At 41.1% G+C, this 12,922-nt stretch overlaps 1 long non-coding RNA gene across 1 annotated transcript in view; it reads right to left on the reverse strand.

Annotated features, from left to right (window-relative positions):
- Positions 1 to 691: 691 nt before the first annotated feature.
- The window catches only part of LOC117504890, a 38,723-nt gene continuing 26,492 nt past the window's right edge, over positions 692 to 12,922 (reverse strand). The window contains exons 2-3 of the long non-coding RNA XR_004558949.1: positions 11,838 to 11,839; positions 692 to 1,154 (exon numbers count right to left, since the gene is read on the reverse strand). This is a non-coding gene — a long non-coding RNA (uncharacterized LOC117504890). The remainder of the gene's footprint in view (positions 1,155 to 11,837; positions 11,840 to 12,922) is intronic.

The raw sequence follows: 12,922 nt of genomic DNA on the forward strand, positions 1-12,922 counted from the left end.
ATTATGTTTGTGCAAAATGAACCACAATTTTTTTTTTTGCTCTTTTTAAATTCAGTCATCCGTGGGGAGCTCAGAATAGAGTCACTGCTCCTTCGTGGTGAAATGAGCCAGCTGAGGTGGTTCAGGCATCTGGTAAGGATGCATCCTGGGCGCCTCCCAAGGGAGGTGTTCCAGGCACATCCATCTGGGAGGAGACTTTGGGGAAGACCCAGGACTAGGTGGAGAGATTATATCTCCACACTGGTCTGGGATGCCTTGGAATCCTCCAGTCAGAGGTGGTCAAGGTGGCACAGGAAAGGGAAGTCTGGGGTCCCCTGCTGGAGCTGTTGCCCCCGTGACCCGAACCCAGAAAAGCGGTTGAAGATGAGTGATGAACGAAATGTTTTAAATTAATTTATATAATTATAAGTGATCCAGAATTAACCTAATCCCAGATGTTTAAACAAATTTCAGTGTGTCCAGGTGGAAGATCTCATATTTGTCTTGTTGAGTATTTCAAAGGGCGTCCCTCAGGGCTGTTTTAGACCCATAAATTGTTAGTTTGTATAAACAGACTTGCTGTAGGAGCATCACATGTAAATCACAGCTTTTATGCAGATGACACTGTAATTTAACACTCACAAAGATTTAACGTGACTCCAAGTCATTTATTAAAACATAATTACTTTCAAACTCTTACAATTCCAGTTAAGTTTTCCAACAGAGGTTTTTTTTTTTTCATTATTTCCCACAATAAAGCTGCTGTTTGTCTTCTTGGCCACTAGGTGTCACTAGAGCTTTGCAGAAGACCAGTTTGTCTTCACTGCTGTCCATTATTTTGGTCTCAGTTACATGATGTTTGATTCATTTATTTCTTAAAAACAAAACAAGGCCTGAAGTTGTTTCTGCTGTGTCAAATGTTGGTATTTAAAACTCATATGAAGAAAAGATCAACAGATATGAACAAATGGAAAATCGATGACATGAAAAAAAAAATTACATGACAGTTTGAAGCTGAAAATATGTTAATGACTTTGTTTTTGGATGTTTCACTTTCACACTTTCCTTGAAACGTCAACAAACCTGTGGACAAAAGACAACAGCCTTCAGAGGCTTGATGTTCGGCAAGACGTTAGCTGGCTGTCAGAGGACAGACAACAAGTGGACTGAGGACACTGTGGACTGAAGCCGCTGCAGACGCGTCTCCACGGACGGTGACGTCTGCAGATGACTGATCTGTAGGACACGATATCCTTCCTCAACAATCACCAGCCAGGACAAAGACAGCATCAGGGTGGGCAGTCTCATGTCTGCTGAGGACGTCCTGCAGTGTCCCCGGTGCAGTCACAAGATCCATCCACAGACAGCAGACACACGGCACTGATCTGTCCTGGTAGGTCAAACAGTCAGCACGTCCCAATCAACAGTTTGATGTCAGAACAGTGTTTTTCGACGACCTGAACGTCCAAAACACCATCTGTTGTCCACATCCATGCAGACACCTCCTCCTCTGTGTGTCCCGGAGGTGGGCTTGCGGTCGCCACGGTGCACTGAGTGTGTGCAGCTGCAGAGCCGAATCCAGCGGACTGTCCCAGGACCAGGTTTAAGACAAAATAAAAGGACAGCTGATCTGGTGGTTAGTCTGGTTCTCAGCTCATCATCTGGTTTTCAAGAGACTGAACATCAGCTAGTAACAGACTAGACAGCTGAGGTCTGGTAGGGCTAGGCTTTAGCCTACGAGCAGACATCAGCTTGTAACTATTGTGTAAATAGACTTTTGAATGAAACCTGAAGTAGCAGCTGAAATGTTGACAGCAGTGTGTCGACTGGATCAGAGGACAGAAATTTACTGGAAATATTTTTGCTGGAAGTTGAGATTCTCCTCCAAAAATTCAATGACTGTTTAAAATTCCTTGAATGTCATCTTGTTGTGATTTTTCTCTCTCTCATGCAATTTGGGAACTTGTACAGCTGCGGGTGAATTTCATGGTTTTTCATGACCAAAAGTTGTCATTCAAAATTCAACAGGGAAGAACAGAACTTCAAACAAAACCAAATTCACCAGTTTGGTGAATTTAATTGTTTTCCAAACACACAATATTTGTTTTCAACAAAAATCATAATTTTGTGAAGAAGAACAGAACAGTGTTTAAATAAATCAACCTAATATGAATCAAAATGAAAACTTTTGCATGAATTTCACCTTAATGAAATCCATTTTTTACAAAAATTTATTATTTCATATATCCACAAGGATGAATTATGAACAGTGTTTAGAAGAATCAAACAAAACCACCAGAATTAAAAATATATCAGAAACTGAAAGAGGAAAAAACTGTTTTGGTAAATATCACTATTTTCACCATAAAAAATTTCTACAATTTCCAAAACAATTCAAAAGTTCAATATTGTGTGAGGAAGGATTGTAAATCAGTGTTTAGATGAAACAAACAAAAACAATCATCAAAATCCATCAAGAACTGAAGGAAAATATTTGGGTGAATTTCAGTTTTCACCCTAAAAAGTTCTTATTTTCCCTAAAACTTACAATTCCAACATTAAGACATTATTACACTCAGAGAAACAGATATGGTGTCAGATCGATGCCAAAACCACTGTCATGTTAAAAAAAAAAATGCATGCAGGCGTATTATATTATTTCATACATGTAGATATTAACTGCGCGCCCAAAGATGTCATGCCAAAAACAGAAAGTATCCCAATGTATCTTCAATGTAGCTCCCTTCATCTAACTGTATATTCTCTGTTTTTGTCTTTTTACCTTTTTTGATTGTGTATTTTGAGCATTTATCCAGTCCAAATTCAATACCAATGTCTTTGGAGAACTTATGGACAGTTTCCATGAGCTGAGTGAGTGCTTTTTTTGTGTTGGCAGAGATTTACAAATCATCCATGAACAGGATCTTGCTGAGCGGGTCTATGATTAAACAGAATAAAAGTGGTGAGAGTCTGTCTCCCTGAAATATTCCTCTCTGAACTCGTATGTCTGGGATTGTTATTTGTCTCTCTGTGTGATTGAGGGTGATGGTCGTGTTCCACTTGTTCATTTGTGCTCTCAGGAAAGATCTTATTTCCTCATTGATGTTGTATAGTTCTAAGCACCTCATGATCCAGGAGTGTGGTACACTGTCAAATGCCTTTTTGTAATCAATCCAAGCCATGCTGAGGTTCCTCCTCCTTTTTTGCAGTCCTCCAGGATAGATTTGTCTGTCAGTAACTGGTCTTTAGCTCCTAATCTTCTTCTGGAACAACCTTTCTGTTCATTTTCCAGGTAGCCACCAGTGTCCAGATGTTCATAAATGTCATCAGTTATGATTCCTGTCAGCCATTTGTATGTTGTTGTTAGGCAGCAGATGGGTCTGTACTTGTTGGGAAGCTGTGTTTCCTTGGTCTTTGGTAGTAGGTTTGTGTTCCCTGTCGTTATCCAGTCTGGTGTGTCCTCTTCTCTGTTCAATATTTTTGTGAAGGTCACAGCATAATGTTGGTGTAATGCTGTCAGTCTTTTCAGCCAAAAATTTGGGATTTTGTCGATGCCAGGTGCCTTGAAGTTACTGTATTCACTCATTTTCTTTCTGATCATTGATTACAATTGCTGGCATTTGTTGTTTGTCTTTTTCTGTTTTATTTTTTCAATCCACTCAGCCTCTTGGTGTTGTTTTGGGTCTTCAAAGAGTGGCCTCCAGAATTTTTCAATTTATTCTCTCTCAGGTGGTTGTTGTACTTCTATTGTGTCGTTTGCTAACTTCCTGTACACTAGTCTGGGCTTCTTTTTTTTTTGCACATTGCTTGTTTATCTGTTTTACTTGTATTTTCTTGTCTTTGTTCCTAATCTGTGCCACAAAATCTTTCACTAAGGCTTGATGTTCAGCCTCCCACCCAGCTGTTTATCTTCAACATTGTATTTTCTTTTAATGCAATTTACTTTTTTAAGGAGATTCCTTTTATGGTTTTAACCTCCCAAAAATGTTGCCATTTGGGAGATCTCTGCTCTTAGGCGGCTGATTTTTTTGTTGTAATTTCTTTTTCCATTATGGCATGGTATTCTTTTTCTTAATTGTGGTTCCTTTTCTCTCCAAATCTTGTGGGACTAATTTACATTGTATGTACCATGCTGCTCCATAATTTACACAGTTTAAATCTGTCAATGTGGTTCCTTCTGGGACCAGTTTAGTCAATCCCAGGTTAACTTTTTGCAGGATAGTTTTGAATTTTTTTTTTTTTTATTCTCCTTTATTTTAGTGTTTTGGATACTCTTTCATGTCCATTTTTCTTGTTTCTTCAATCTTATTTGCTAATTCCTCTTCTAGTTCCTGCTGTTCTGCATCTGGGTGCACCTGTATATTGTTTTGTAGATGAGCTGGTGAATGGCTCATTTTTTGGGAGGGCAGTGAATGACTATGAATTATGTGTTTGTTCAGAGTGCCTTTCTGTTTGTCTTTTACTCTGATCAGAACAGCTAAATGGTGTCTGGCATGAATTCTCATGTGTCTCTTCAGGGTGCCCTTTTCGCCAAATCTTTTACCACACTCAGAACAGACAAATGCTTTTTGTCCTGTATGAATTATCATGTGTGTTTTCAGAGTGCCCTTTCGTCCAAACCTTTGACCACACTCAGAACAGACAAATGCTTTTTGCCCTGTATGAATTATCATGTGTGTTTTCAGGGTGCCCTTTTCTCCAAATCTTTTACCACACTCAGAACACACAAATGCTTTTTGTCCTGTATGAGTTATCATGTGTCTGTTCAGGATGCCATTTTCTCCAAATCTTTTACCACACTCAGAACAGACAAATGCTTTTTGCCCTGTATGAATTATCATGTGTCTTTTCAGGTTGCCCTTTTCTCCAAATCTTTTACCACACTCAGAACAGACAAATGCTTTTTGTCCTGTATGAATTATCATGTGTATTTTCAGGTGGCCCTTTTGTCCAAACCTTTGACCACACTGAGAACAGACAAATGCTTTTTGCCCTGTATGAATTATCATGTGTGTTTTCAGGGCGCTCTTGTGTCCAAATCTTTTACCACACTCAGAACATACAAATGCTTTTTTCCCTGTATGAATTATCATGTGTCTCTTCAGGATGCCCTTTTCTCCAAATCTTTTACCACACTCAGAACAGACAAATGCTTTTTGTCCTGTATGAATTATCATGTGTGTTTTCAGGGCGCTCTTTTGTCCAAATCTTTTACCACACTCAGAACAGACAAATGCTTTTTGTCCTGTATGAATTATCATGTGTCTGTTTAGGTTGCCCTTTTCTCCAAATCTTTTACCACACTCAGAACAGACAAATGCTTTCTGCCCTGTATGAATTATCATGTGTGTTTTCAGGGCGCTCTTTTGTCCAAATCTTTGACTACACTCAGAACAGTCAAATGTTTTTTGTCCTGTCTGAATTCTAATGTCTTTGTTCAGAGTGCCCTTTTGTTTCTGTCTTTTACTCTGATCAGAACAGCTGAATGGTTTTCCACTTGCTTTCCTCTCCTTTTGTTGCTCTGAGATGTTCATGTGACCAGATGCTTTTCCATATTTACAGCGTTTAAATTGTTTCTCATCAGTGTTCCCTGAACGAACAATATTGGTATTTTTCCAACAATTAAAACTTGACTGAAGTTCTCTGGTCTGTTTCCAGTCATCACTGTCATCAGTCTCAGTTCCAGAACTGTCTGAACTCCTGCCACTGGTATCTGGTTGTAAATGACTGTTTGGACCTGAGTTGGTGGCTGGTTGTGGTCCTCCATCGTCCTCTCCATCATCTTCTGCTATCAGTGTTCTGTGTACAGATGAGCTGCTGGCTACAGGCTCAGCCTCTGTGCTCTCATCACTTCGGCTTTGATGAAGCTGTGATGACTCTGGTTTTTCATTATCATTTTCACTCTTCACAGGGACGGCAGTGAAACCAAATTTGGTGAGATCTGCCTCCTCCAGCTGCTGAAGCTGCTCTCCCTGCTGACTTATCCACAGCTTCTCTTCTTCTTTAATGTCCTCCTGGTCAACACTCAGATTCCATTCCTGGTGTTCTGGGAGAGTTTCTTCTTTAATCACCAACAACGGCTGCATGTCTGCAAAGAAACAATACAATTAATTTAACAATAAATGTTAGAACAACAGTCACTAAAATAAAGTATCAGTGGTGAGTTTGACCTGATGACAGTAAGTTATTGCACTGAGGGAACTGATAAAGTAGAAATGTACATCAGCATTTGTTTTAAATTTCACAAATTGTAATTCACGTCCTTGTTTTCCACAACTGATTATTGCAGTGTTTTATTTTCTGGATTGCTATAAAATAGTGTAGGATGTCTACAGATGGTACAGAATTACTGTTGCTCGAGTTTTGATGAAAACCAGGAGGTTTGATCACAGACATTCTGGCTTCCCTTCACTGACTCGAGGACTAGATTTCAAGATTTTGTTAGACATTTCAGGCTCTAAACAGTCAAGAACTCAACTATCTTGCTGAACTTGTTCAGCCTTATGTGCCTCCTTGTGCCCTGTGGTCCTTGGATGCAGACTTGCTCTGTGTCTCAAGGGTTAAAAAGAAGTCAGCAGGCTTCAGAGCCTTTTTTTGCCGTGGTCGGATCTTGTGGAACAGGCTGCCTGTTGGCATTTGAAATTTGACTAAGACTATTTTTAAAAAATATTTTCTGTAATTAGTTCTAAGGTTTTTCATCTTTTATTTTTTCTTGTATTTAATTGTTTTCTTTTTTGTTTTTATTTTGGGATATGGGGATCTTTGTTTCATGTTCGTCTGCAACTATATTCAGCACTTTGTTGAGTTTTTCCTTCATTGAAAATGTTTTACAAATGTATTATTATTATTTAGGGCAGCACGGTGGATTAGTGGGTCACACTGTTGCCTCACAGCAAGAAAGTCATGGGATCGATTCCCACCTGTGGCCTTTTTGTGTGGAGTTTGCATGTTCTCCCTGTGTTTGTGTGGGTTCTCTCTGAGTGCTGCATCTTCCTTCCACATCCAAAGACCTACATGTTTGGTTTACTGAAAACTGTAAATTGACCCCTGGGGGTGTGGGTGTGGTGTGTGTGTGTGTGTGTGTGTGTGTGTGTGTGTGTGTGTGTGTGTGTGTGTGTGTGTGTGTGTGTGTGTGTGTGTGTGTGTGTGTGTGTGTGTGTGTGTGTGTGTGTGTGTGTGTGTGTTCGTTCGTTCGTTCGTTCGTTCGTTCGTTCGTTCGTTCTGTCCAGGGTGTACCCGCCTCACGCTCCATGACAGCTGGAATGGGCTCCGACCCCTGATGACCCTTAACTGGAGTAAGCGGGTACAGAAGATGGATGATTATTACTAAATACATGGCACTCGAACAAGATGTCAGAAGTCACCAAATGGATGGATGAGATTTATTGTCATTGTCATTATAAGTGCAACAACAACAAAATTACATCCACACTCACATTTCCACAGGATACAGCAATTTAGCCACAATTATTACTTGTTTACCGTAATAATGGCATACATTCAGAATGAAGACAACACATATACATTTGACATTGTTTATGTTCACTAAACTTGAAACAGCCCATTTTCCAAATTGAGTGGCCCCGGAGGGCAAAAGGGAGTTGGGGGGTATGTGATGGGGGAGAGGAGGGGGGTGGGGATAGGGGATGGAGCATGCTTCAGTCCTGTGAGACAGTTTATTGTCTGTGAGTTGAGATAAGAAAACAGCCAAATGTTCACCAAGGCCAAAGACATTCCTCTGGAGGAACACAGCAAGGGCAATTTGTCCTTCAGGCTGATATGCCTGCTGTGTTGTGGTTTGAGCAGTGAAAAACACTTTTTACAGCTTCACTGAACAACCGAATCCCAATTATGAATTAAGAATATTCCCAATTTTGAATCAATAATATTCCCCAGCCTCCGAAATCTTCATCTTCACCTGCAAAGCACACATCTGCTTCAAGATGTCATCCAATTTGCGTCCGAGTTCAAGAGTCATCGCAGTCTGAGAATGCATTGCTTTGCCCAGCTCATTAATCATGACGGACAAGCGAGGGGCTGTGGTTCTTGATGCCGCCGTCTTGCCAATTTTCCAGTAGATCAGGGCAGCAGATAAGCCAGAAAGTGCCAGCCCTGCTACCATAAGACCAAATACGAATAAATCCTCGACGTCCTTCACAGAAAAAGGTGCAAAGCATGCCAAACGCCACGACCCCCAAGAGTCGAGAACATAGCCCGCAGGATACGTTCCATCTGGGCAGGTAGAATCCCCTGGTCCTGACCTTCTTATAGAAAAGATGGTGTCAATAGCATTCAGAGACCAGCTGATCAATTCCATGGTTAGAACAGAATAGAATAGAATAATTCTTTATTGTCCACCGATGTGGAAAATTGTCTTTGGCTCACCAGCACAAAAAAGACAAAAAAAAAAACCAGTCATAAAACATTCATACAAACACACAAATAAAACAAAAATAAGATACATAAAATACATGGAAGTAAAAGAAGAAATAGAATAAGACCTAGTAAGATAAATAAAACGTACAGTAAGATCTAATAAAATCAAATAAAACAGAAGTAAAGCAGTTCAGGTTTAATTTGTGGAGTGGTCACTTTTTTAAGTTCATTATGGTGACGGCATTTGGTATAAAAGATTTTTTGAAAGAACCTTTGGCCAGAGGAGCTCTGTAGCGCCTCCCAGACTTCAAGAGCTCAAACTGACAGGACAGAGGATGAGAGCTGTCTGCCAGGACTCTCTCAGCTTTCCTCCTCATCCTGTCAGTGTAAATGTGGGCCAGAGTCTTCTGGGGTTTTCCCACAATTTTCCCCACCATTTTTACAATTCTATTTAATTTGTCCTTACTTTTACAACTCAAGTGACCAAACACAAAGATGAAATGTTAAAATACTCTCAATATGTGCAGAATACACAAGCTCTAAAATCTGCAGATTAACACCAAGACAACTCAATCTTCTGAGAAGACTGAGTCGCTGTGAGCATTTCTTAAAGATAAAATCAGTGTTTTCAAAGAAGCTCAAGTGACTATCAAGAACTGTACCAAGATATTTAAAAGTTTCAACCGTTTCAACAAGCTGGCCATCGAGTGAAACTGGCTGCACTGTCAGTTCTTGCTTTGTGTGAAAAAACAAGCTCCTTTGTCTTAGACACATTGATTTCCAGCTGGCTGTCGAGACACCAAGCTTCAAGAGCCTTAATGTGAGCGAGATAGGAGGCTTCACCAGAGGAGTCACACTTCTGTAGCAGGCCGACTAGGGCCATGTCATCCGCGTATTTAATCAGTTTAAAGTTTGTGTCATTAACTGCAAATTCGTTTGTAAAAAGAGAGAAGCGCAGAGGTGAAAGAACGCTACCCTGTGGGCAGCCAGTGCTTATGATGAGCTCTCCTGACAGAATGTTGTTAGGACAAACTCTTTGAGGGTGACAAGACAGAAAGTCTCTGATCCAGAGCATCAGGCCCTTTTCAACATTTAAATCAGCCAGCCTTTTCAGAACAATATGTAATTTCATAGAATTAAAAGCTGCACTGAAGTCTACAAACAAAACCCGAGTGTATCATGTCCAGCAAGATCAATCCGGCATCATCAGTACCTCTGTCCCTCTTATAGGCAAACTGCAGAGGGTCTAGTTCACTGACCACTGTGGTGGTCAGGACGTCAACTAAAACTCTCTCCATAGTTTTACATAATATGGAGGTTATCTTCAGGTTTGCTTGCCCCTGGCTTTTTTGGTATAGGCCTTATTATGGAGAATTTCCAAGATTTGGGCACTCCTGTGACAAGAAGGGAATTAAACAATCTGGAAAGGACTCCTTTTAATTGAGGAGCACAGTCTTTGAGTAGACGGGCTTTCAGGCCATCTGGGCCAGTGGCTTTGTTTGGCTTCAGTTTAGAAAGACTTTTAGCCACGTCATCCTCAGTGATGGCTGTGGGGGCTCCTGCTGGAAGATTTTTACAGATCTCATCACATTCCTGTTTATCATCCACTTTATCAAATCTACAGAAGAAACGGTTTAACTCATCAACAAAACATTGATTAATGGTTGTAAGAGCATCACATTTCTTACTGGATTTGCCCATCAGTGTATTTAGACCTTCCCAGGCTTGTTTTATATTGCCACTGAAAAATTTACTTTCTACTTTATTCTTGTACTCAATTTTTGCCTTAAATATATTCCCTCTCAGCTGTCTCCTTTCTTCCTGCATTAATTGCACATTACCAGAGCAGAAGGCTGCCTTCTTTTCATTAAGACAGATTTTCAATTGTTTGGACACCCAGGGTTTGTTATTTGGGAATATTTTCACAGTTTTAGTCTCTGACACGTTATCCTCACAGAACTTAATATAAGATGTGATGGTGTCAGTGAGTTCGTCTCCATCCAGACAGGATTCAAAGAAAATGTCCCAGTTTGTTTCATCAAAACAGTCTCTGAGTTGCTCTTTGCTTTCCTCGGACCACACCTGTACCTGCTTATTAACTGTTTTAATTCTTTTGACCACAGCTTTGTATTTAGGCAAAAGATGAATCACATTGTGGTCAGATTTTCTAAGAGGCGGTCTGCATACCGCTTTATAAGCCTCTGGGATGTTGCCATAGCAACGGTCAAGCGTGCGATGCAGACGTGTGGGACAGTCTACATACTGCTGTAGAGTGGGCAGGTGGTCAGACAGACTGCAGGAGTTAAAGTCACCCAGAATGAAAACGGGCTGGTCAGCAGAGCGGGTGAGTGCATTATTACAGCTCTCTGCTCTTCTCTCTCCTGCTGCGTCGTCATCTGGACCGGACACGAATACGAGAATGACAGTGATCTGTCCGAACTCCCGCGGAAGATAAAAGGGTCTAAAAGATACAGTCAGTATCTCATAGTCAGGTGTGCATACTTGCTCTCGTATGCTGTATTGAGTGGCCCAGCTGTTATCCACAAACAAACACAGACCCCCTCCGATGGATTTGTGCGCAGTGCGCGCGTCCCTGTCCGCTCTGACAGCGGTGTAGCCTGACAGGCTCGGTGTATCGTGATGATCTTTAAGCCATGTTTCCGTCAAACACACAAGATTACTCTGTCTAAATTCACTGTCATGCTCGGCTCTCAGCACAAGTTCATCGAGTTTATTGCTTACCGAGCGGACGTTAGACAGAGTGATGACAGGCAGCGGGAATCTGCTGCGGCGTCTCCAGAGTCGGTGCCTCACGCCTCCCCTGAAGCCACGCTTTTTCCTCTTCCCCAGACATTTAAGAGGCCGTCGGATTTCCTGACAGTCCGCAGGTAGACAAACTGAAGGAACCCCACCAGGTGAGCGAAGTGACAAAAGATGCTCTCTGGTGTAAGTAAGGAAGCTTTGCCGGCTTGTGAGGCAGCTCCCGTGTGCAAACGCTGATAGGCAGAAAATGATCCACAGCAGTGCGATTTTCATTGCGACGATAAGGTGCAAAGTGCAGTGAAGTTCTGACAGGTCACATCCACATTAAACCAATGAACTGCTTAAAAAAATACGTTAAAACAAATTTAGTAACGCTAACAGACAAACAGTGAAACAAACAGTGAGCGCAGGGTCAGCAGCAGGCCACGCCCCCGGAAGTAAACAGCATAGTAGTGTTAATCCAATAGTAGTCCAACAGATCCAGTATACAATATAATTTGAGGAATTCACAGTATGGTGAAGTAGGGACTTGAAGATTAAAGCAGAGAGCAGAGAGATAAGGGAGAGTGGAGGAGATGCGACCGCCCTCATCAGAGTCCCAAGCTGTTATATATCAAATATGATATGAAAACATCTATAGTGACATTACGAAAACTAGAGTCCTCGCTCCCAATGCTGCCCACTAAACGCGAATGTCCCTTCATGGACAGAGACATGACGCCTCCTAACCGGGCAAAAATATTGACGAAGTTCCCAGATGTTAATCCATTTTTAATGGAGATTCACGACTGAACACACCCAGAAAAACGCTCACAAAATGTGTTAAAATGCCATTCTGACCTGGAGGTCGAGCCAGTAAAATTAATATTAAATCATGTCAGGAAAGTATTAAACTTACTCTGACATCCACACATTCCCAAATATTAGTGTTGAAAGTTACACAGATCTGATCTGTTCCAAGCTGCTGTGTCAGGCAACGCGCGGCTCCTAAAACCATTACGTTACATTTATATATCAGGTTCAGGTGACTTTATTTGTACCCGTAGCTAGATTTGACTTCCAGCAAACAGAAAAGGGCGTCCATGTTAGTCAGGCACAACAATAACAATGAAAACACTAACAAAGAACATATGCAAAACAAAAGTATAACACAAACACAGCCGGGCACTCACAAGCTCACTAAACCAATAAAAACAAGAATCAGTAGAAACCACTAAAAGACAGTGAGCATTAAAATTGATGTGCAAAAGGCAAATAAATAAATAAATATAGAAATTTGTGCAAATCCTGCTAAGATTTGTTCAAATGCACAATTGCAGCTGGAGCAAAACTACTCCTGTAACGTTTTGTCGTACACCATGGGACTTTGAACCTACATCCAGAAAGTAGGAGTTGAAATTCATTAGCCAGAGGGTGGGAGTCATCAATTGTGATGCAGCTGGTTATCCACTGTAATTGTTTGGTGTACAGGGACTCTAAACTCAGCTGAGACTCACCAATCAGCCGACTGGACCATTAATAATCTGATCCAGTCTGTTCCTGTCCTTCAGTGTCAGACTGCCAAACCAGGCCACCAAAGAGAAAGATAAACCAGATTCAATAAAAACATAGTGTTAACATGGTTTGACTGATACGGAAGCAGGAAAGCTTCCTGAGGCAGAACAAACGCTGGTGTCCCTTCCTGCACACTTTGCCTCACACTTTAGCAAATTATCAATGATCGTCCCAAGGTATTTATAAGTTTGCACAATTTCAACTGGTTGACCATTAATTATTGTGCTGTCAGGTGTGCTGGCGGGCTTCC

The sequence above is a fragment of the Thalassophryne amazonica genome, chromosome 23, assembly GCF_902500255.1.
Source record: "Thalassophryne amazonica chromosome 23, fThaAma1.1, whole genome shotgun sequence".
Lineage (NCBI taxonomy): Eukaryota > Metazoa > Chordata > Actinopteri > Batrachoidiformes > Batrachoididae > Thalassophryne > Thalassophryne amazonica.